Source organism: Podarcis bocagei (genome assembly GCF_964188305.1).
Source record: "Podarcis bocagei genome assembly, chromosome: 12".
Classification (NCBI taxonomy): Eukaryota; Metazoa; Chordata; class Lepidosauria; order Squamata; family Lacertidae; genus Podarcis; species Podarcis bocagei.
In genome coordinates, this window is record NC_138137.1 from 29,335,392 (window position 1) to 29,360,669 (window position 25,278).

Consider the following 25,278-nt stretch of genomic DNA (forward strand, 5'->3'; position numbering starts at 1 on the left):
CCAGCCATGACCTTCATGCTCCAAGCTCATTGAGCAAAGGGCCTGAATGCAGAAATGCCCTCTAATCCTCCTCCTGACCAACAGGAAAGTAATAGCTATTTAATTGTGGTGGAAGAGGAGGGAAGATATATAAAGCAGCAAACACATAACAAATTACTGAACTTAAAAGATATCTGGATCTTGTGTTTGCATCTCATCCACTGTCTGTTTATTTTAATGAACTATTAATCTATCTATCTTGTTCTGCCATGAATATAGATCCTGACCCATTTTGACACATACACAGAGCAACATTGCCCCCTCCCCCCAAAGTTAAAAGTAACTAGGGTCTTCTGAAAAGCAGCAATCAAATATAAAAACAAGAGTACAGAAAACTGGTATGGTGTATAATGCCCATTTGCATTTTTGAAAATTGTTTTAGTTTCCCCCCTTTTTTACTTACATCTGTAATGGACTGTCACCAAATCATTATCAAGCCTTTATTTGGGTCTGAATTACCTAACACAGACAAGGCTCTCTGATTGCCTTCCTTCTTGACATTATTCTTCTGGATTCTTTTTTATTTCCATACTGACATCTATTGGAGCTTTTAAGAACATTCTTTTGCAATGTAACCAATTATTCAGTGCAGGAGATGTAGTCTCCAGTTTAATAAAAGTCTCAGGCAGAACGATTATGTTTAAAAACAAATGGAAAGATTACTTTTCAGGCAACTGTTGCTCCCCAAATATGAATATAAAGTAACACGAAGGCCATACTGCTTGTTGAGCTTCTAAATATACAACTAATATTGACACCCAGAAGCATTTTTACTACACGCATTTTTTATATTTAAAAAGTCCTATGGTGTTGATGGCATGGTGTGTCTGAATTAAATCATATCACTATGGCTCCCAAATTTTTGAGTGCTGAGGCACCATCCTTCTACAAATTTAAACTGGACAGATAACACACTTCACTACCTAGTGACCTAGTGCTTCTGCATGAATCATTGATATGAGCATGACTCCTCTGACACAACAGGTAACATGAGGACAGGAGATCTTGTGCTGTCAAACAGGGATTCCCATCATGATGTCTGTGGGCAAAGGTGCTCCCACAGAGGTCTTCCCAGGAGACCATGGGATCTTCTCTCACCCCTCATCCCACTGATAATAGTCTTGAAAATAGGCTGCAATGTGTGCTTGCTTGTGGTGTGTAGCGCCCACAACAGTTCACAAACATTCACAGTGCCTACTCTTACGTCATTTCAACACCAGACACAACTATTATTATTATTATTATTATTATTATTATTATTATTATCCCGCAGTGATCCCAGCAACTCTTCCCAGTAGGTCTTGCCCCAGTGAGGCAGTTGCAAAAACAAGCTCCCTGCTTTCCCACCACTCTCTAAGGCTCCTCCTCCGGTTCCTTCCCCAGCAGCATAAGGCTCCTTCGCCTTGTCTCTCTTTACTCTGCCCTCTTCATTCCTCTTTGCTGTTGCAGGAGGAGAGGGAGATTCCTTGGCTTCTTCAGCAGCCTGTTTCTTGACCCCCACTCTGCTTCTGCCTCTCATTCTGAACTGCTCTCTGCCACAGCCTCTTCCTGCTCACTAAACCCTGTTACCTCTTCAGCTTCCGATACCTCTACCTCCCAGTCTGCTCCTTCTTCCTCTGACCACTCATCGTCATCCCACCACCAATCCCCAGGTTCTGAACCTTGTTCCCCTTGGGGTTCCCCAGCTGCGGCCTCCCACCCCCACTTGGCAATCCATCCAGTCTATGACAGCCTCCTTGGTGGGCTCACGTGAGCCTTTAATTTTATGTTTTTTTACAACATACAAGCATACCCCAGCATGCGGCTGGCAAAATCTTGTCTCAGTAATATCAAGTAATGGTCAAGTTCCTGCTTTTCTCCTGCCAGCCGCCCTCCTGGCTCTAAACAGATATTAAACGATAATAAGATCTTTTATCATTGCCTAATTCAATATCGTTCCCAACTACTTGATTTTGATATTGTTCAGAACTACATTCATCTCGGGGCATTATTTCTATTCAAATCCTTTGCTTTTCATTATACTGAATTAATACTCATTACATAGCCTATTCCTCTGTCGATCCCACTTGCCAAATCTGTCAAGATTAGTGCATAAAATAGCGACAGTCCTCAGAGCCTTAAGAACTCCCCCTATTTTTGTACCATTTGCAAATTTAATGATCCTGCATGTAGGAGCTTTGTCTAAATCCTTGTATAAAATATTCAAGAGTGTCAGAGCTAATCACGAGCCCAGTGGGACATCACTCCTCACTGACTCACTGTGCTTCACCGCAAACTCCCGTTCTTTTTCCTACAGTGTATGCTAAGTGGCACCTCATTTCTCCTACTGACATTTCACAAGCAAACAACTGAAGTCACAGGATTACAGAAAGCGAAAATATCCTAGTGTGAGAAATATTAGTAACAGGAACCAAAGCGGCTCCTAATAAAAAACATTTTTAAAGCACCAAATTCTCAGCCTCAGGCGTATTTCACATGTACAATTTAACTGTCTTCAGAATTTATATCCTGTCACATGTTACTCCTTGGGGCGCATTCCATTGTCTCTCAAGACAGATGCCAACAACAACAACATGTTACTCACTTAGGGCAGGGGTAGCCAAGCTGGTGCCTTACTGATGTTTCTTGAGTACAGCTCCCATCAGCCCCAGTCAGGGATAATGGGAGTTGTAGTCCAGGAACTTCTGCAGTAGGGGGTTGTTGCAACTAGTGCTGGGCCAAAGCCACAAGAGGGCTGAGGCTTTTCTTGTCCTTTCTTCTCATTTTACTTTTTTTAAAAAAGCATTGCCATCACTTAACTAGGTGCCTCATCCACAGTTGTTCAAAAAAAAAATAAAAGGAGGGGAGAAACCTAGTCTTGTCTCATTTTTTAAAATAAAAAAAATTAGAATCCCCTCCCCAAAGGTCTTAGAACTTCACACTCTGAAACACAACAGATACCTCACTCTGAAGTTTCCTTTGTGAAAGGTTCCCTTTTACCTCCAAGGCATTATAGCTTTCATTGCGGAAGATCCTGTTGCAATCCCACCACTACCACCAAATTGTGCAGATGTGGATTTCCTTCCACTGCCTTACCTTTTGCTGCCACCAGCCATTCCTGCTTGGTCTCCTTCTGAGCCAGGAAGTCTCTCCTCCCTCCTCTGTAGGGAAACAACTAGAGGGGTCATAGAAGGAAATGAGAACGATTTGTAAAGATAATATTTTTTTTAAGCAACAATAATAAACTAGGAATATGGAGAAGGAGAGGTTAAGGCAGGAAAGATGTTAAAGGAGGAAGTGAATATAAAAAATAGGACAGTGAGATGAACAAAACTCAGTTTGGGAGTTGGCAAAGGTACAAGTTAAGTGTAAAAAAAGAAAGGGAGAAGAAATGGCAGGAGAGGAGTGAAATATTTTTAGAAGCATGTGGGGAGAGGAAAAACATAAAGTTTTTCTCTCTTAAAGTGTTTGGTGCCACAAATTCTGCCTAAAATCGGGAACCTGGATTATGATTATTCCAGAACCAGTGTCTGTACTTAGTTTGAGGAAAGCTGAAATATGGAACCCTCTGCTACAAGCAAATCACTGTTACAATGAATTTAGCCATTTCCAAAGAAGGATTGGGCATCAATAGGAAATGATGTCAGCAATTGCCTGCTAATTATGTCAGTCTCCATTTCCACCTCGCTTGGCTGTGCTGCTAGCTCCACCCACACACTATTTTGTGAATGATGGACCTCGGATATTTTTCGGCCTCTCAAGTGGGTCCCAAGGGTGGGAAGTTTCAGAATCCCATGTCTGTTCAACTACCTGTTACTTTCTGACATACTGTATACCAGTCATCTTTAAATAATAGACAATGAGTAAAGACAGAATGTTCCCACTTGGAAATAAGTGCGTGACCACTGTCCCCTTTTTATTTCACTGTCCAGTATAAAAACAGTTAATGTTACAATGGCGCAACTGCAAACCTGCCAGGCAATACTTCCTTTTCTACAACTGTATCAGCTCCCCTCTTTCTTGGCAGATAACAAACTGTAGGCTGGTGTTCCTGTGGTGCCAGAAGGACAGCAACACAGGAGCCAACTCCTAGGGACTGAGGGGTCTTTGCCCCCCCCCATTAAAATATTTGAGGAGGCCACCCCCAAAGTTGATGGGCATTGCCATTCAAAGTGTCATTCAAATGGTGTGTGTGCACTATGTCTTGTGATCGATTATGCGGGGGGGGGAGGAGCTTACCTGCCTCCCATATTTTATTCGTTGATACCCCTGGATAGTAACATTTGTGTCAGTTGCTTTAGAGAGTTTAAGGTTATTCCTTCAAAAGGACATTCAGTTCTGAAGCACATTGAGCTACACTACATGGCTATAGTTGGCACGACGAAGGGCGTGCATTGGCTTTCTATGTGTACCCCAAATACTCAGGGTGATTTGGCTCAAGATCTCACATTTCTGACTCAGATTGTGCCATTAACAAGGTGTGCCAAGAGAGGTCAGGGAATCCCTATACTTCTGAGTAGCTCTGTTTCTTTGGCTTTTCCAAAACTTTTAAAACACAACATTTTCTTTTCTGAGTAATGAAACCAAGTGAACTGGGGAAACACCCAGAGCTTGAGAAAGGAGGAGGTGGAAAGGTAGTGGGATCTTTAACTTTGACAGAAATGGTCTAGCTATTAATTGCGGTGAATTATTTCCCCAGCACACTCCAGTCACAGTGATTTCAGGGAGGGGATGTTGAAGTAAAGAGAGTTGTCCTTCAGATGGATCATCATTACCCTCAGAGTTTTGGCTGTATATATTGCATTTTAAATATGAATCACATTTGAATGCCCATATGCATGAGCAGTCACAACGATTAAACTATGCACACATGCCTGTCCTTTCAAAACCTTCTCCTTGGTTTCAGTGACTTTTCTGTGAGATTCTCCAGAACACTTCTACCAGGGAGCAATAGTTAAATCTGCTCAGGGGTGACCAGCTAATATCAGAAACCATTCACCATTGCTTTACTCTTTATTTGTATTAATGGAACTAATTAATTAATTAATTGGATTTATATACAACCCTTCATCAAGAGATCCCAGGGCAAGTCACAGAATAAAATACAAGATAAAACACAAATAAATAATTAACCCCAAACAACAAACAATAACCTACCTTCCCTTCCAACAGACACATTTAAAAGGCTGTAGGATATTAAACAGTAAAAGGTCTATTTTAAAGGCCTGCATTAGACTTCTAGCCATTCCTCCACAAATAACTTCTTCATTTCCTTATCAACAGCATTCAAATATTATTAAATAAGAAAGCCGGGCAAGCTGTGCCAGTTATATGCTCTGAAACAAAACGGATGAGCTGTAGTTTCAAGGGTTTTGCCCTTGCCAACATGATACAAGGTTTTGTATTAAAGGGTAGTTAAAAACCCATTCAGTCATCATGACCAAAATGACCTCTAAAATATACAGAGCCAGCACAAGAAAAAATGTGTGTTACCCAAACTTTTGTCTTGTGAATGGAAGCACGGGAGCTTGTATGATTCTTGTATTGCAGTTGTACAAAGGTAATTGGGGTCATCCAGCAGTGATGTATCTTCTCCACAAATCTGGGTGATTGTAATTGAAGATTAAATAATGCACTGTGGAGGGATTATTCATGTCTGTGGCAGATAATTATACTTGCTGAAGTAAATAGCATGATACATCAAACTGAGGCATTGATTAGTAATAAGGAATTAGCCTGGGTCTATCCCGCTTTGAAGCAGTAGCATCCATACCTAGCATGAATAAGTATTTTCAATCTTTCTTCCGTAACCTTTAGGTGTGAAGTTCCTAGAAATAGATCTGTACTTTATTAATGATTCTGAGCAACAAACACACACTTAATTATGCAACGTACTCGGACATGTCAGGATAGTTTATTGGTCTAGTCTAACAATTAATATGTCTTGGCACGGCTTTTATTTTCCCCCATTCAACTGCAAATGCCATTTTTGGCATAAAAAATAATTAATACAGTGTATTTCAAAGGTCAGGTTGATAAAATCAATAAATTATACAGCTAGGATGATAAACAGAAAATATTCCTAGCAGCAAACGGATTTATTGAGTTTTTTCAATAGCAAAATTTGTCAGTCACAAGTTACTATTATGTCCAGATAACAGGACTCATTCTCACATGCAGGTATTTCATATGCAATCTCATTCCTTAGTATAACATATAGTATATCTGAATGTGTCATCTCCTTCCCTTGACTAATATTGTATGGAAGAAAATTTGAAGTCTGTGCAAACAGACTTTAATTATATTAGCTCATGTGCCTTGTATTTTTTTCCTGTAAGGACGTATTGTTGCATGCTACCCCAATCTCCAAGTGCTGCGAGATTTCAGGGGTTCCAGGCACTTCCCCAGGGTTTGTGTTTCCTTTCGGAAATGAGCCATGGGGGGAGACTGTGGTGTCTTTAGTATGTATGGTTTATGTACACATATATACAACCTGAGTCTGTTATGTCTGTTCACAGTATCAACACCCCCAAAAGGTCTTGCTTCTCCCATAGCCGCAGCCTTAGATTCCAGCAGAGACTCAGCATGGTTCTTTGTCTCTCAGTTTGCAGATTTGCTTCTAGGTCACTTCACCCTTAACACTCCATCCTGAACTCTGGCTTTTGTCCTTCGTATCTCCCACAGAGCCCCTTCCTTCGTTCACCTTACACTTCACCAGAAGGCTAGCCAGGTTTGATTAGCCTTTAACACTTGCTGGATCCAAGGATTAAAAGTCTGGCACCCATCTTAACACCCTACACCTTGATTAAATTCTAACACTTGTTGGATACAGGGCACTATAGTAAGAAAATAAAATGAATAAAACAATTCCAAAAATGCATGAATGAACCAAGTTGGGCAGGGGTTATAGGAAGGTTTCTCCTTCAAGTTTCACATTTACACATAATCTGTTAATGCTAATTTCTTATCACGGCCTAGCACACACAAGGAGCTTAGTAAAAATTGGCATTCATGTCTTCTGCCTATAAATCTCTTGAGGATTGTCTAACATTGTTCCCTTCAAAGGTGAGGACTATGTCTCAGGAGTTTCTAGTGTGAAGTGCAAAGAAGAAGGGAGCCACAATTTTGGGCAGAACTAATTGTTATCCATTTACTCTGGAGCATGGGTAGGCAAATTAAGGCCGGGGACTGGATCCGTCCCAGTCGCCTTCTAAATCTGGCCTGCGGATGTTCCGGGAATCAGCGCGTTTTCACATGAGTAGAATGTGTGCTTTTATTTAAAATGCATAGGAATTAGTTTATCCCCCCCCCCAAAAAAAATATACATATATATATAGTCCAGCCCCCCACAAGGTCTGAAGGACAGTGGACCGGCCCCCTGCTGAAAAAGTTTGCTGACCCCTGCTCTGGAGAGTTATTTTGAAAGCAATGTCAAGCTCTCATTGGTTTTTTTAACCATCCCATATTTATCGATGTCATCTACAAATGTCTAGCTACTGATTTTATAGGAGTTTGCAAGATCGGTACCTTTATCTACCATAATTGTACCTTGGATTTGATGGAATATTTCCTACCAATAATGGCATGGTTAAATTTCTGTTTTCTGTCTCAACAAAATCAAGAAGACATCTTTTTAAAAACCAAAATGTCACAAACTATCCTCCTGAAAAAGATATTAACAGGCCAAATGGAAAAAGAAGTGCAATTTTAGATGTTCTGTTTCCTTCTAGCCAACCAATTAAAACATGGCCTGAGGCTGAAAGTCTGTATGAATATAAGGCACTTGGAAAACAGCTTCTACCGTTGATGTCAGTCAGATTCAACAACATGCTGGACTTCTGCCAAAAGAGTAAAGAACAACAAGATGTACAGCAAAACACCGTGTCTAGCAAAATAGCACCAACAAAGAAATGGCATATGCAGCTGGCCTTTTCGTTGAATATGGAGGACCTTCTCTGCGCCTTCTAAAGCTATTTGCACCTTTGTGCAGTGTGTAATCAGAATGGTGGCACTTTCCATCTGCTTGGCTCAAGTGTAAATAGCCTACTTTGAAAAGTCATCAAGAACCAGATCCCAGAAGCAAAGGTCTGCTAAGTCTATTGTAAACAAAAACAAAAAATTCAGACATTTTGTTCCAAGATTGCTGGTATTGTTAAAGCCCTATTCAGACATTATCTACCTGAGCAGGGCTTAAGAGTGGAAAGAAAGCACCTGTCATATCTCAAATATATTTGTACCATGTCTGACATTTGCACAAATAGTTAACACACTTTAAGCACTAACAGAAGTGTCATACTTCAGTCGATCAATTGTACTTACAAGAAATTGTTTCTGCTTTCAAAAAAGGAAAAGACAGGGAAAAGATGTCAATCACAGAGAAGATTTTAATTACTGAGCCAAAATAAAAGCCTATGTCGCCGTTCCATCATTTGAATGGGGATTGTGTTGAAGATCCTGATGGATTGCGCCATTTAGTATTACTTGCAGAAACTTCGGAACTATTCTAGCAAGACGAATGATCAACATATGAATTGGCCTATTTGTTTTACACTATAACCATCTGCAGAATAATCTGGGATTATTCAGTCTGTATCAGAGGACTGCATGAAAGGATATCATGTTTAGATTTGCAGCAAAGTTGGTGTACTTTTATGCAAATCAGAGCACAGCAACATACATCTGGAGAGAGATGGATTTTAGCTAGAGCTGAGTCAACACTATCCCTCATTTTGTGTTTGTTTTTCAGGAATTTTCGTTAATTTTTAAAATGTGAACACATTTTGTTTCAGTGCTGTTCTTCTTGGAGCTATTTTCCTCCTTTGTTATCCCTGTCCCCATTTGTCCACAGTTCACTGGGGTACCCCAGTTCCACCATCCTGCTAAGCCACTTACACAACCCCTTCTCTCAGCCCTGCAGAGCGAGAGTTCTGCTTCCTGCTCCTCCACCCATCAAAGCACCTCCTCTCAACCCTATTAGCTAAATGCAAACTCCATGTTCTGAAGTAGTCTGTCTCACATTAGCAGTTGCTGGGAACAAACAGCAAAGGGGTTGGGGATGTTGTGAATTCACCAGAGAAGTTTGTTTGCCAACACTTCTTGTACTATTTGCTCATGTAGTTGAAGCTGAAGTTGACCTGACTCAGAATACAGTTTTTCCTCCCTCATAATGCTTGGAGGCATCCTCGATTAAGTGTCATTTGCCTTCTGAATAGTGACATGATAATCTAGCAGCTCCTTGTTTATAATGTTTATTGACCCCATTTATTGGTTTCCCAATAATACAGTAGTATGAAGCAGCACTAAAATAGCTGTAATAAAATGGAAAGGGGAAAAAATTTAGTAAGCAAAAGGCAATGCAACCCTCTGCAAAAACCAAAGAGTAAACAAGCCAAATTAAACAACAAAATGCAGAATTAAAAGTAGTCCAGCTGGTCAGCAATAATGGGGATTTTAATCCAGCAATATCTAGAGGGTACCACGTTGTCTACCATTATTTGACAATGGTCTTAAGGTTCAGCATCTCACACAGGGTAATATGGATGTCCATTATTCAGATTTCTCTATAGCAGAGAATAATCCTAGAAGCAGAATAGATCATTACTCTAGTAGGAGAGCATTGCATTCAAGAGGTCTCAGGGCTTATCTCCAGGTTTTTTTGCTGAGGCTCTGAGATCTATTCTCAATCAGTGTTGAGTATCTAGCGAAACATCAACAAGCATTCCAGTCATTTGGTAGAACTGTTAAATATAGTGACTGTTCAAAAATATTGCTGGTGTTTACAATACTTCCATGTAACTAAATTATCAAGGTTGAACTCTCCAATAAATTATGTGTGCTGCTGTGTATTAAGGGAAGCGTTGAGACCACAGGTGCTTGGTGGTGCAGCCAACAGTGTAGCATATTTGTAAGGACATGGTTGGTTGGCATCTGTTTGTCTCGGGAACAATGCAAGAATGTGTCCTCGGTGGGTGAAGTCAAATCATTAGACAGTTACAGCATGGCAGTGGCTGTAGAGACTGATATGGGAGAGATATGTTTTGCTGCAGGTGGGGCAGATGAAGGTGTCCGGTTGTGCTGGTGCAGGTGTTTCCTCTTTCTGCTCTCCTCCCAGCGGTCCTTCCTCCTCTATGCAGAGAAATGGTAGGCAATGATTTATTGACACTATATGTAATTCAGTTTTGCAACTGGCTGCCACAAACTTTTGTTGGTCTCTGGTTTAAATGGTTTTTAAAATTGAACAATGCAAATTCAATCAGTATAGTTCTAGAGGGCTGGAACTGTGCAATAAACAGGCTGTGAATGGGCTTAGTTGGAAACCAGAGACAGGCTGATTTTGTCCTCCTGCTTCACATACTTAGGTTCTGCATTCCCTAACACAGAGATAGCCAGATGTCATGAAAATAAAACTCCTGTCAGGCCCAGCAAGTATGACTGATGGTTGGTGTGATGGAAGTTGTAGTCAGAACACCTGAAGGTCACCACATCGGCTGTTCCTGGCGTAAGGCATTTGTGGTGGAGCTATGCAAGGAAGAGAATGGGTCTATCAATGTCTATTAGCCATGTGAACAACAACAATAAAAACCTCCAGAAGCATCATCTCTTTGAATATCACTGTTTCAGGGGCAAACAATAGATGGTGTTGCAAGTTATATTAATCAGTCTTCCCCAAATTGGTGACTTCTAGATGTTCTGGATTACAAATCCCATGACCCCTGGCCATTGGCCACACTTACGGCAGTTGGTGGAAATTGAAATCTTAACATTAGGTGAACACCATAGTGGAGATGGGGAAGGCTGCATATGTTGCAAATGGCATGGGCAACTTTTAAAGGACAAATGGAAAGGGTTTCTAGGAGAGGTTTGGGCTGAATGGTTGAAAGCACCACTTGAAGTGAAAAGTACAAAGCAGGCTTTTATTTTTTAGCTGCATGAAATATGCGTGGAACAAATAAACAAAAGTGCTTTTCAGCCTTGGCTGTTACATTTTACCGAGAGGGGATTAACCACCCACTACCTACAGTTTCTTCTGAGAATAATGCAATGTGAGGATTGGCTTAAATATAATCACATCAAGGGCTTCTGAAGGCCTAGTTATATTCTGATAATGAACAGATCACCTAGAAGTGTTTCATCTGCAGATAAGTGTTCTGGGTAATGTTTTCAAGCGTCTTGTGATTTGTACCCACTTCCCTTTGATTTTCAGTAGCTGCCTAGAGTAACCTGTGCTTCTGCAGCTAGGTCGGTATCGTTTCTGTACTGGGTGTGTAAAAGGAACTGCCATAGCATACTAGTATCCCCTTCCTCTTATCAGGAAATGGCACAGTAGCTTCTGCAGCTCCAGTGAATCTAAAACACATATAGGATGCCATTCAAGATGCCTCGAGAGTGCCTTCCCTCTCTTTTATACATATTCTTTCCCACAATGCTGCTATACTGTACTGGAAGCATGTAGCAGAACAGTACCATCTGGGTTATATTTCCTAGTGCCAGCATAAGGTCAACAGACATGCGTTTTGGCTGGCATTAGCATCTTACTGCCTGAGCCTGTGAATCATTTGCAACAGTTTGCGAAAACAGTTGCAAAATAGGAATTTCATCACATAGTATGGAATAGAATAGAAAAGTCCCTCACCAATCCACTTGCACACCTTAAGCCAGTGGTTCTCAAAGGGTGTGGCAGGAGACATTCAAAGACAATCAAATAAGCATTTGAACATTTCAGTGGAGCATAGAATAATATTGAGCCTGATTTGTTTGCAACAAAGCTTGTCTGGAGGTTATACAATGTCTGATCTCAGCATACATAGCAATTTATTTGCACAGAGGTTATATGAGTCCCACTTTTTATTGAGCATTTGTCCTGATTTGTTCGTGCAGAGGTTTATGGCTGATCAACCTATTTAATGCTTTCTGGTGCATTTTCTCATCACTTTCCTTACTGTGAAAAGCCTGGTTGCTTTGAAGTGGGTTTTCTCTGTGTGTAAGAGTGCTTTAATCTACTTTAATTGCACATATCTATTACTCTTATGTGGACAATTTATAGTTTCAAGCTAGAGGGGTGCTGTGCTTCTCGCCTTCCACATCACTACTTTAGCTCGACCCTCTGATCAGTCCTGAGCTTTGTTGTCTGCAAGGGGATCCCTTTGCTCAGGCTGCTACTCCACATTCTCTGGGGCACACAGTTATTTGGGGTTCCTGAATGCATGGAGTCCTTAAGTGTGAGCAATTACATAGGCAAAGGGTTTCATTTGCAGACGGCCATGCTCAAGGCATTGTTGTTGAAGGGCAGAGCTAGTGTGGCAGCAATGGTAACTGGACAAGGAACTTTTGAGTGCTCTGCATGGAAATAATGCATGGATGGGACTCTATAGTCTGCCATTAACATTACAATACTATACATGTCCACTTGGAAGTGAGCTTCATCCTAGGTTAGCAGGTACTGTATAGGATTACAACCTTGACCTTGAAGACCAATACTATATTGTTTTAGGACCCCACCACCACTACCACTGAATTATTTGTTTATTTATTTCAGCAGTCCAGACATACAATTTAGTTACTTCTATTCATTTTAGTAGTTTTACTGAGTGTTTTAATGATGATTATTTTGTGCATAGTTGTTTTTAATAGTTGAGTGGCATTCAGCTGTGTTTTAGCTACAATTTTATGGTGTACACCACACTGAGTGCTCTCTGATTAAGCAGTTTGGAAATCTTTCTAAATAAATACAATAAAAAAATAACACTGGCAGCTGTACATCCACAAATATTTGCAAATTCTCAAGTTGATCTTGATAAAGGAGAGGTGGGAAGGAAGTTGAAATATGTGGTTTTTCAAATAAATGTTTGCTCCTAATATTTTCTTTTGTTTGATACTGAAGACATTGGTTGTAGTTAAATAGCGAAGAGGGTTCTGGCTCTTGAAGCGAAGCTCATCTGTGCACATAAATGCTGTGAAATCCAAAGAAGCCATTTCTAATTCTTCTTGGTTCAAGGCTGAATTTCCAATTCTCTTATTCCCAAGTCATGCGCAAGAGTTATTGCATGCATGACAAACATTCAAAGTCGCTGTGCTTTCCATTTTGTTGTTGTTGTTATTATCCCCCCTCCTCACATCTTGCACTTCTGGGGATGTCTGGCCCACTTTAGGCTAAAAATAACTCTGCTGCTGCTGAACGTGACTGAGTCATCGCCCGCGAGTTCTCAGCTTTGCAACACAACCTCTCATCTTTCAGCATTTCTCTCCAATTGCAAGCAGGCAGAGGCTGGTTGCAGGGAGTGCACTGCTTCAGTGAGATTTCATGTAAAGAGGCACTTTATATAGAGAAAGCAGAATTCCATCTGTCTTCTTCTGTGGCCCTGGAAATAGCAGATACAGTGGTACCTTGGGTTACAGACGCTTCAGGTTACAGACTCTGCTAACCCAGAAATAGTACCTTTGCTTCAGGATGAGAACAGAAATCGTGCAGCGGTGGTGCAGTGGCAGCAGCAGCGGGAGGCCCCATTAGCTATAGTGGTACCTCAGGTTAAGAACAGTTTCAGGTTAAGAACGGACCTCCAGAACGAATTAAGTTCTTAACCCGAGGTACCACTGTACACACTTAAGTGAGCTGTGCAGACAGTTACTTCTAAATGGTATTGATTAAGGGCTGTCAAAATGCTTCTCACTAGGATGAATGGAATGCATGTGGAGGGCTGCCTTGTATGCTGCAGGGATCCAGAGTGTGCGAGGTGTGTGTGTTTGTGAACTCTGCACACTCGAGATGTAATGCACTCCTCTGTGAGGCCCCAGTACAGAGAACTGATGATGGGCAGCAATGCAGCGATTGTGCCAGAATTTTCTACTACTTAAGTGGGGAAGCCCCCATATACAGTCCTTCCAACCCATTGTCAGAGAGGGAGTCAGCAGCATCCCATGGTTCTTCAGATGCCCTCCCATGTTGTTCAGGGTTTCTCCAGACAAGAATTACAGTTTCAAATGGCTCATCCTGAAGTCTTCGGGAAGAAATAAACTTCCTGATATAGCTCTGCTAACCACTTTGGCTTTTTGTTTTAGCCCCTGCTAAATGTAACCACGAGCTAGTGGAAGCGTTATTATTCCTGTTTGTTGTTTTTAAAAACACATGTGCAATTTTATTGCTGTTGATTTGAACTCTTCCAGATTTCTGTTGGCACAGTAGAAATTCCAGGGCTCCAAGACCATAAACAGTTAAGGGAGAATAGTAAAAACTATATTCATATTGGCCTGGTCCACTCGTACTCAAACAATGGTTTGCTGTGACTGCACTGCACTCCTGATCTTTTGTACTCCGGTGACATGCTGAGCTAATCCAACGTTTGGCTTAGCATCTCATCCTAACCTGAGTTTGTGCTTAAGAACAAACCTTGGCTGCAGCTCATGGTTAGCAAGGACAGATATTAACCATGAGCTTGAGTTTGGGCAACATGCTAAGCCAAACCTTGACTTAGCTCAGCCTGGCTTAGGAGACCAAGGATGAGCAAAGCAGCTGCAAGCTCCTCTGTGATGGCCTGGGATTCCGATTCGGAGGATGAAACAGAGGAATCCCAGCCTGCACAGGAGTCCCCGCCTCCAGGGCCGGCTGAACTGGGGCAAGGCCTAGAGGCTGAAGAGCCTGCACCTGTGGCAGTGCAGCAGGAGCTGGCCCCAGGTGAAGTCCTCCTGGCCCCAGAGGGGCCTGATGACTCAGTGGCCACAGGTGAGCCTCCTCCAGGGCCCAGTAACCCTTCGGCCTCTCCTGATCTGCAGAGGCTTAGGGCAGAGAGGCGAAGGGAACTAGTTGCCCCCAGGAGGAGTGCTCGCCTTAAGGCCAGAGTAGGCGGGGCTCCTGGGGGTCGGGACCGCCCCTGACCTTAGAAGAGGATAAAAGCCCACTCATCCCGGCCCCAGGTTGCGGGAGCAACGTCGTTGTTGGCTTCGGACCTTCCTGTGATCCTGATCCCTGCTCGGCCTCCTGTTCCTGACTAACCGGTACTCCTGTTCCCTGCTCGGCTTCCTGTTTCTGACTATCCAGTACTCCTGTTCCCTGCTCGGCCTCCTGTTCCCGACCATCCGGTGTTCCTGTTACCTGCTCAGCCTTCTGTTCCAGCGTTCCTGTTCCCCGCCCGTCTCTCTGCATCGGACCTCGCCCCGCTTCGTGTGGACTCTGCTACACTCACGGTACCTTACCCCCGGGACCAGCACAGTTTGCTCCCGCCACACCCGCACTCCCCCTTCGTAGGGGTGCGTTCGGGAAGAGCCAGAGGCTATGGAGGACCAGGCGGCTGCACTGGTGACTTTGGCCCAGGAGAACCAGGCCTTAACTCACACCGTGCAGCAGCTCAGTGACGCGGTCGTGGCACTTCAGCAACGCTTAGAAGCCCTACCGGCTCCTGGGGCCGACGCCCCGACTCCTGGCAAGTACCCAGTGGCTTTGCCTGAGAAATTTGATGGAGCCCCGGCCAGCTTTCCTATGTTCCTGGCCCAGGCCAAGCTGTATATTCAGGGGCGAGCCCGGAACTTTCCTGACGACCGCACCAAGGTGCACTTTTTGATTAGTTTGTTAAAGGACCAGGCGGCCAAGTGGGCGTTGCCGCTACTCAGGCAAGACTCCCCCTTGCTGGCAGACTATACGGGGTTTTGCAATCGTTTGGAGGCCGCGTTCGGCAACCCCCAGAAAGGGAGTCAAGCCAACCGGGCGATTCGGCGGTTGAGACAGGGCAAGTCCACGGTGGCCGCATACACCACAGAATTCCGGCTGCTGGCACAGGACTTGACCTGGAACGACTCGGCTCTCCGGGACCAGTATCTCGAGGGGCTTTCAGATGAGATACTGGACCAGCTGGCCACGATGGAACGCCCCACCACGCTAGACACCCTTATCCAATGGAGTCTACAGATTGACGATCGGCTAGAGGACCGGCGTCAGGCTCGGGACCGCCGGCACCTCCAGTTCTTGGCCCCAGTGTCGACCAGCAGCCCCACGGGCCCAGCTAAGTCATTGGAGGAACCTATGCAGCTTGGGGCAGTGCGGCCACGCCTCTCCCCCGCAGAGAAGTCGCGGCGTCGGGAGGGGAATCTTTGTCTCTATTGTGGCGGAAGCGGACACTATGCAAGGTCCTGTCCTGAGAAACGCCAGCCGCAGGGAAACCACCAAACCCCAGTAGCTGATGGTCCTGGCTACCTGGGGTCCCAAACAGCACAGAATGGGGCCGCACCAATTGAATTACAACACCTTATGGTTCCGGTACATCTATACCCTCCAGGAGGGCCATGGATTCTTACCCATGCGCTGGTGGATTCGGGCGCAACCCGCTCTTATATGGACGCTGCTTTTGCTGCCCAGCATCGGGTGCCACTGCGGAACAAGCCAGAACCGGTGCAGGTGGAGGCAATCGACGGACGGCCCCTGCGTTCGGGTGCCGTCACTCAGGAGACCCAGCCCCTGGTCCTGTGCCTCCAGCAGCACCGTGAGATGCGAACTCTGGATATTGCCTCCATGCCCCGGTTCCCCCTGGTGCTTGGGATGGACTGGCTGGGGGCTCACAATGTGCGGATTGACTGGGTCAAACGGACTGTACACTTCCCAGACCCCAGTTCTCTTGCTGAGACTGAGATGCTAGCAGCTGCGCCCACTGAGGAGGTTGCTGCAACGCTCCCCGCTGAATACCGGGACTATCACGACGTGTTTGAGGAACGGGGGGCAGACCAGCTGCCGCCGCATCGGTCCTTTGACTGTGGCATAGACCTCCAGCCCGGAGCGCCTCTACCGGTGAGTCGCTTATACTCGTTAACCGAGCCAGAGCGCGAGGCTTTACAGGACTTCTTGCGCAAGAACCTGGAACGTGGGTTCATTAGGCCTTCTACCTCGCCCACTGCTGCGCCAGTGCTCTTTGTTAAAAAGAAATGTGGGGAGCTCCGCCTTTGCCATGATTACCGGGCCCTGAACAAAATCACCATCCCGGACCGGTACCCTTTGCCCCTTATTTCGGAGTTACTGGAGCGGGTGCAAGGGGCGCAGGTGTTCACCAAGCTAGACCTCCGGGGTGCCTACAATTTGATTCGGATCCGCGCCGGGGATGAGTGGAAGACCGCATTTGGGACCCGGTACGGACAGTTCGAATACCTGGTTATGCCCTTTGGTTTGTGCAACGCGCCTGCTGTGTTCCAACGGTACATCAACCACGTGTTCCAAGACTTGCTAGACAAGTACGTGGTGGTGTACTTGGATGACATTCTGGTTTACTCCCGTGACCCGGCGTGCCACGAAGGCCATGTCCGGACCGTGCTGCAGCGCTTGCGCGAGCATCGTCTGTATGCAAAGCACAGCAAGTGCGAGTTTCATCAGCGGTCAGTGGACTTCCTGGGTCACCGACTCTCACCAGGTGGGGTGCAGATGGATCCTGGGAAGGTGGCAGCGGTTCGAGAATGGGCGGCACCTCGGAACCGCAAGGACCTACAGCGTTTCCTGGGGTTCGCCAACTATTACCGAACCTTCATTGCGGACTATGCTCACCGCACCACCCCGTTGACCCGACTACTGCGCCCCAAGACGCCGTTTTCCTGGGACAAGGAGGCGGAGGAGGCGTTTCAAGGGTTGAAGGCCTGTTTCCAGAGAGCGCCAATCTTGCAACATCCGGATCCTTCTCGACCCTTTGTGGTAGAGACTGACGCCTCCAGTACGGCTCTCGGTGCCGTCTTGTCTCAGCAGCACGGACCGGAAGCGCCACTTTTGCCCTGCGCCTTCTATTCCCGCCAGCTCCTCCCAGCGGAGCGTAACTATACTGTGTGGGAGCGGGAACTACTGGCCATCAAGGTAGCCTTTGAGGTCTGGCGCCACCATCTTGAGGGGGCACGACATCCGGTGGAGGTGAGAACCGACCACCGGAACCTGGAGTACCTCCAGACCACCCGCAAGCTGAACCAAAGACAGATCCGGTGGGCGTTGTTCTTTTCCCGGTTCCAGTTTCGGATCCGCTACATCCCTAGCTCTCAGAATCAGAAGGCGGATGCTCTGTCCCGGAAACCTGAAGACAACGCAGACACGGTACAGCAAGCAGAACCCACCACGATTCTACCTCCGGCTGCATTCCTGGCCACCCAGGAGGCGCAGCCACTGCAGGTTCGGGTGCGGGAACAGCAGCGGGTCGACGCTTGGGCCCAGGATCGTCTCCGGGAGCTGGCTGAAGGGTCCAGTCCACAATATCCGGGGCTGGTCCTGCATCAGGGCCTGCTGCTGCACCACGGTCGTCTGTACGTCCCGCCAGGGCCACTACGGCTGGAGGTTCTCCGGATGGCCCATGATGCCCCAGCAGCGGGGCACTTTGGACGGTATCGGACCACCCATTTGGTCAGTCGGGAGTTTTGGTGGCCCCGCCTGAAGGCTGACGTGGCTCGCTACGTTGCTGGTTGTGATGTCTGCCGTCGCGCCAAGGGTCCTACCGGGCGACCCCCCAGCCTACTTCAGCCATTGCCAGTTCCACCGCGCCCTTGGCACACGGTTTCGTTGGACTTTGTAGTGGAATTACCCTCGTCTCGTGGCTGTACCTGCCTTCTGGTTTTCTCCGACCATTTCACCAAGATGGTACACTGCGCTCCCTGTCCATCTGTACCCACAGCCAAGGAAACTGCGCAGCTGTACCTTCAGCATGTCTTCCGCCTGCATGGACTACCTGAGCGCGTGGTGTCCGACCGGGGCGTTCAGTTCACATCCCGGTTCTGGCGAGCATTACACCAGACCCTCGGGACAAAGGTCTGCCTCTCGTCAGCCTACCACCCACAGACCGATGGCCAGACGGAACGGGCGAACGCGGTGCTAGAGCAGTACCTCCGGTGTTACTGCAGCTACCAGCAGGATGACTGGGTCGACCACCTGGCATTGGTGGAGTTCGCCTATAACAACGCGGTGAATGCGTCCACCCAGCAGACCCCGTTCCAGGCCAGCTATGGTTATCATCCACGGCTGTTTCCAGAGGTGCTGCCGGCATCCGCGGTCCCGGCAGTGACGGAGTGGCTTCAAGAGCTCCAGTCCCAGCAACAGCTTTTGGTGGAGCAACTGCACCAGGCCAAGGAAGCGTACAAAGCCCAGGCCGACCGCCACCGCCAGGTGGGGCCGGAACTTCGCGTCGGTGACCTGGTTTGGCTCTCCACTCGCCATCTCCACCCCTCTCGACCTTCGCGGAAGTTGGACGCCCGCTTCACCGGCCCGTTCCCTATCGTGGACCAAGTCTCTCCTGTGGCATTCCGTCTCCGGTTACCCGCAACCCTGAAGGTTCACCCGGTCTTCCACAGGTCCCTTTTGAGTCCTGTGGCCCCACCCGACGAGTTCCACCTGAACCATCCCCAACTGCAGCCAGTGTTGGTTCGGGGAGAGCCTGAGTACGAGGTGGAACGCATCCTGGACTCCCGATACCGCAGGGGAAAGCTACAGTATCTCATTGACTGGAAGGGGTACGGACCGGAGGACCGTTCCTGGGAACCAGCGGCCAACGTCCACGCACCTGCCTGCCTCCGAGAGTTCCATGCGACGTACCCCGGCAAGCCGGGTCCGGACCCTCGGTTGAGGGGGGGGGCCTGGGAGGGGGGATGGTGTGATGGCCTGGGATTCCGATTCGGAGGATGAAACAGAGGAATCCCAGCCTGCACAGGAGTCCCCGCCTCCAGGGCCGGCTGAACTGGGGCAAGGCCTAGAGGCTGAAGAGCCTGCACCTGTGGCAGTGCAGCAGGAGCTGGCCCCAGGTGAAGTCCTCCTGGCCCCAGAGGGGCCTGATGACTCAGTGGCCACAGGTGAGCCTCCTCCAGGGCCCAGTAACCCTTCGGCCTCTCCTGATCTGCAGAGGCTTAGGGCAGAGAGGCGAAGGGAACTAGTTGCCCCCAGGAGGAGTGCTCGCCTTAAGGCCAGAGTAGGCGGGGCTCCTGGGGGTCGGGACCGCCCCTGACCTTAGAAGAGGATAAAAGCCCACTCATCCCGGCCCCAGGTTGCGGGAGCAACGTCGTTGTTGGCTTCGGACCTTCCTGTGATCCTGATCCCTGCTCGGCCTCCTGTTCCTGACTAACCGGTACTCCTGTTCCCTGCTCGGCTTCCTGTTTCTGACTATCCAGTACTCCTGTTCCCTGCTCGGCCTCCTGTTCCCGACCATCCGGTGTTCCTGTTACCTGCTCAGCCTTCTGTTCCAGCGTTCCTGTTCCCCGCCCGTCTCTCTGCATCGGACCTCGCCCCGCTTCGTGTGGACTCTGCTACACTCACGGTACCTTACCCCCGGGACCAGCACATCCTCTCTGGAAGTCTGTATATTTGGCTAAGCAAGTTATGTGAATAAAGCCGTTGTTTTATTTCAAATAAAAAATAACTTTAAAAAAGAGTCAGTTGGGTGGCCTTTGTGCCAAATGTATTGTTTGCTCTTAAAGTAGCTTCATGGGATCAGATGATTGATTCTTTTTATTCTTCAGCTCCAGTTCTTCTTTGCACATATCTGCAATGTGAGTCTAGGGAATACAGCTTGGTAGAATAAATGAAAAAGCCTGATGCTTCAGTATTGGTGCTGAAAAATTAATTTTTATTGCTGGTATAGTTGTAGCACTGCAGAAAGTTATGCTCTAGCAAAGCCAGTCCTCCTGCAATATATGCTTCTACATGAACAAATCTTATTGTAGGGATGGGTAAATTGTCCAGAAGGAGATTTCTCTGCATTCAGGATACCTGCTATTGGAATTTTGCAACTGCTACCCAAAGTTGCCCATAGAAACAGGCGTACACCATCATCTTGGCAAGTTCTGCAAGCAACTTGAGGCCAAGCAACTGAATGTGGGCTTCTAGTCCTCTCCGTCTGACCTTTGTAACTCTCCCCAGACCACATCCTTCACAAGCCCTGCTTTGCTCTCTCTTTACTGGAACATGTCTTTGAACTCCAATAATAAACACCATCTTCAACTCCTCGAAATATTCCATCAACGGTGTCCCCAAAAAATGTTACACATCACTTGGGAAGGTAGGTGAACTAAAGCCAGTGTACTGGAAGCAAAGATCACCATTGTCAAAGCAATGGTTCTTCAACGTCAACTTCATTGGACTGGTCATGTTGTGTGGGTGCCTGATTATCGTCTTCCAAAGCAACTACTCTATTCTGAACTTAAAAATGGAAAGTGTAATGCTGGTGGTCAACAAAAGAGGTTTAAAGACTCTTTCAAGGTAAATCTAAGAAAGTGTAGTATAAACACCGACAACTGGGAAACACTGGCCTGCGAGCACTCCAGTTGGAGAACAGCCTTTACCAAAGGTGCCGTGGGCTTTGAAGACACTCAGACTCAGGACAAAAGGAAGAAATGTGCTAAGAGGAAGGCGTGTGTGGCAAACCTTCACCACGATCAACTCCTGCCTGGAAACCTATGTCCCCACTGTGGAAGGACATGTAGATCCAGAATTGGCCTACACAGTCACTTATAGATCCACTGTTAAAACTGTGTTTATGGAAGACAATCTTACTCAGCTACCAGTGATCGCCAAAGGAGAAGAAGAAGAATGTCCCTTGTTTGTCTGGATGGAGAACAGAGATGAGTGTGTGAGCATGTGTAGAAACTAACCTAGTGTACAAAGGTAAAATTTGTTGCTCTACTGCCATGCACATGGCACTCTGAAGGTTGCCCAGAAAGGAATGTGGGTGAAAAAGGTTCCCCACCCTTGTCTTTAAGCTTTTTTTCACTTCAGCAAGTCTTTGGTGAGCAGTTCAAAGTGTCCCTTAAGTGTTTTGATGGTTTGCAATTTCAAAAAACATGACCGGCTGTCCAGATGTTTGTGAAAGCCCCATATAGAGGCAGGCATTGAGAGAGAGATCCATTAGTTGCCATGTGGAAACTGTGTTGTAGATCAGGAGCATACACTCCTACTGCATATGTGTGCTTTGGAGAGGGGACAGTAGGCTGCATCAATATTCACAGGCACATCAAGGTATATGCAACTCTCTGCAGTTCTCTGAACTGGTGTGGCAACACATGTTTTTCACTGCAGCCAATCAAAATATCCCTGTGTTGTTTGCCTTCTAATCAGCAGAGCGCATTTGCCATTGACCGAGGCATTTTAAAACTGACAAAATTACATTGCTGAACTCACAGAAGATTTACTCTCATTAACAATGTAAGCTCTACAGAGGAATTTCACTGGGAAATTCTGTCGGTGGGAAGAACAGGGGATAATTTAAGAAGAGGAGTTTTTAATGAGTTGCAGCTTAGCTGTGCACCAAAGCCAAATTTTAACACATTTTGTAATTGTTTCCATTGTGTTCTTTAAACCCAGGGAAAAGAAACTAGTTATGAGGTGAAACCTCCAGAAAAAGTTGTTGTTGGCTGAGCAGGGAAACATGAGCTTATTGGACTCCAAAGCACAACCCTTAATACATCAAACTTATCTCATATGTTACTCTCCATGGTGCTGCTTCTATTTTTCCCTTCTGCACCTAAGGTCACACCCACACCACTGCCTTTTGTTAAGCATGCTGGGAACTGCAGCCCACTGAGAGGTAAACTACTGTTCCCAGAATTCTTTGGGGGATGCCATTTTCATTCAATGTGCATTCAATGAACTTTAAATATATGGTGTGGATGTTGACCTCAGAGCAATCGGGGGGGGGGGCTGTGGAGGAGCCAGTACCACTTCCTACCTAGAGTATGCCACCTTTTTGCAGCTGCAGTAGCAAGCATGTACAGTGAGGTGGCTGTTTCCTTCCCCCCCCCTTCATTTTTAAAAATAAAATAAAATCCCTCCCATTGATGTCAATGGAAATGAACTCTGCCACAGATTCCTTTTTACCATTCCAAATTTAATATTCAAATTCAGCCTGAGGTTTCCTGTTTTGCGACTGGAGCTCTCTGCTTTTCAGAATCTTGGAAATGTGCAATTGAAGATGTGCAAAGTGCCATGTCTTTAAAGACAGCAGGATGAGACATTAGTGAGATTTCTCATTTCTCTGTAATAAGCTCAATTTTTATTAGATTGCACAAAGCACTCTGAGAGGCACTTGTATGCCAGTGTAATGGAAATTGAATTAAATCAGTAGGATGAATTGATTTGGTTTCAAATGTTACAAATGAAATCCTGGTTTCATATCATTTTATTCCACTTGTTTGCTGTAGGGCACAGGATAAAACTAGTGTCATGTGCAAATGAATGCTAACAGGAATTGTAGCATGATACCAGAGTGATCCCTCTCTAAAAATCTTGGCTTTCTGTTCTTCCTAGTTAACACCAAGCATCAGTTTTAGAATTTGTTCTAGCCACAACTGAAGTAAACTATGGAGCACAAGTAGCGAAGGTGGTGCCCTTCAAGTGTTGCTGGACTACAACTACCATTAAGTGTTGTTACTGTTTTTAGATTTCATTTTGAATCCATATGGGGCCCAGTCTCTGAAGAAATAGCTCCTAGTGTACTAATCTTGCTGTGCACGTCTTCATGTTCCATTTTTAGAAGTACATTATTTGTGTACAAAAGAGAGAGCCTTCACTGTGGTCGCACCCTGAGTGTGGAATGCCTTCCTGATGAAGGTATGTCTGGCACCAACTCTGTATTCTTTTCAACACTAGGCTTTAAAGCTTTTATTCTTTGTTCAGGCATTTTAGATATTTTTTGTTAGCTGAATGGTTTTATTCTCCTTCGTTTTAATGTGTTGTTAGTTTGTATGTTTCCTTCTCCCAGCTCAAATTCTCTCTTAATCTATTCCAACATTGCCCCTGCTTTCTGCTTACAGGGGTTAGCCCACATGAGGTTGATAAATGAATGATCTTGCATTGAGAAAGAGCAATTGCACCTTATATCCATCATCTGACCTCAGGTGGTATCATTCTACACTAATAAGAACATCTTATGAAATACTTTGTACAATATATAATATTATATAATATTTGCTTTTTTTCTATTGTTCATATGAGCCATTTGGGGGAAAGGGTTCAGTTGCAATCTCTGTGTGTTTGTTGAAATTCTGAAAAACAGACTTAACATTAATATATATGAGATCAAGACAAGGACTAGAGAGCTGCTGCAGAGACTGCAATAGAAATTCAATTCTCTGTACAGTGGAATTGAGAGCGAGGCCTGGTCCTCTAGCAAAACGGATTGCTATTCTGCATTCACAGGGCAAAGCTTGTAAGGGTCTAGTGCATTTCAAATTGCATTGCAATTTATTTATGCTTCAGGGCAGTGCGTTGTCTCAGAAAACATACCATTTACTTGTATTGCTGAAAGTTATCCCGAGAAGCAACTGCAAGTTATACAACTTGACTGATTCTAGTCTAAGCTGTTTAATGGTACATTTAATGTCCTGGTTTGTAGAAACCGCATATCTAATATTTTTACCAGTTCAATTAATTCTCTGAGCAAAAAAAGAATTAAATTATCTACTCAGGCAGCACATCTTCTTAAAACGTTCAGTTTTTGTGCTCATGTATCCTGCCTCACAGCCAATACATGCAGATAGAGGCTCTTACAGTGTTGCCCACTGTATCCAAACAACTTTATAGCTTTTGACATGAGACAAACTAGACATCTTACCTTTTATTTAATTTAATCTTCTGCCCTGCAGAAGATTTTATTTATAGACAAAGCAGAAGGTGAAACGAGATTGCATTTCCCTTAATGTATCAGTGACACCTTAGGTTAAAAAAAGCCCAGTGAAACCAAGTTCACAAATCTGATTAAAACTCAATGAGCATTTAATGCCACATAAAATGCTTCCATTTATTCTCAAGTAGGAATTAGTTTCAATCCTTGGCTAGATATGATAGGTTTAAATTTGAAAAAGAAAGCTTGCTGTGACACGTGTGATGAAGTGTTAATCCTGAAATCTGATCCATATATTTGTTTAATTCATTTTGCTTCCCTGAGGAAACAAGGTTTCTAGACCCTTACCACAGTTTTTAAAATGCCTTATTAGTGAAAACACAAACAACCAGGAGAAGCCATGAACTTCACAGTTGCTTCATCTCATCATAATGACTTTGCTCGGTTACAAGATGGCTGTATACCAAGAAAGACTGAAATGAAATTACATGACTTAACACTTAGAGTGCAAGTAGAGGGTTTTTAAGAGGGTTATTTTGTTATCTTTTTTTCTGACTTGCTTTGTTGTTCTTTCAAGCCGAGGAAGGGAGGTATATGGCAAAGATGTCCTTCAAATACTACAGCAATTTGATCAATTCCTTCCCTGTGTGTAGGCAGGCCTTTCCAGTTCAGAATGTAAGGACAGATATAGCAGTCCATTCCATGTCAGTTTCACATG

At 45.3% G+C, this 25,278-nt stretch overlaps 1 long non-coding RNA gene across 1 annotated transcript in view; it reads right to left on the reverse strand.

The window, feature by feature from the left end:
- Positions 1 to 9,235: 9,235 nt before the first annotated feature.
- The window catches only part of LOC308570229, a 29,076-nt gene continuing 13,033 nt past the window's right edge, over positions 9,236 to 25,278 (reverse strand). The window contains exon 5 of the long non-coding RNA XR_014001008.1: positions 9,236 to 10,143. This is a non-coding gene — a long non-coding RNA (uncharacterized lncRNA). The remainder of the gene's footprint in view (positions 10,144 to 25,278) is intronic.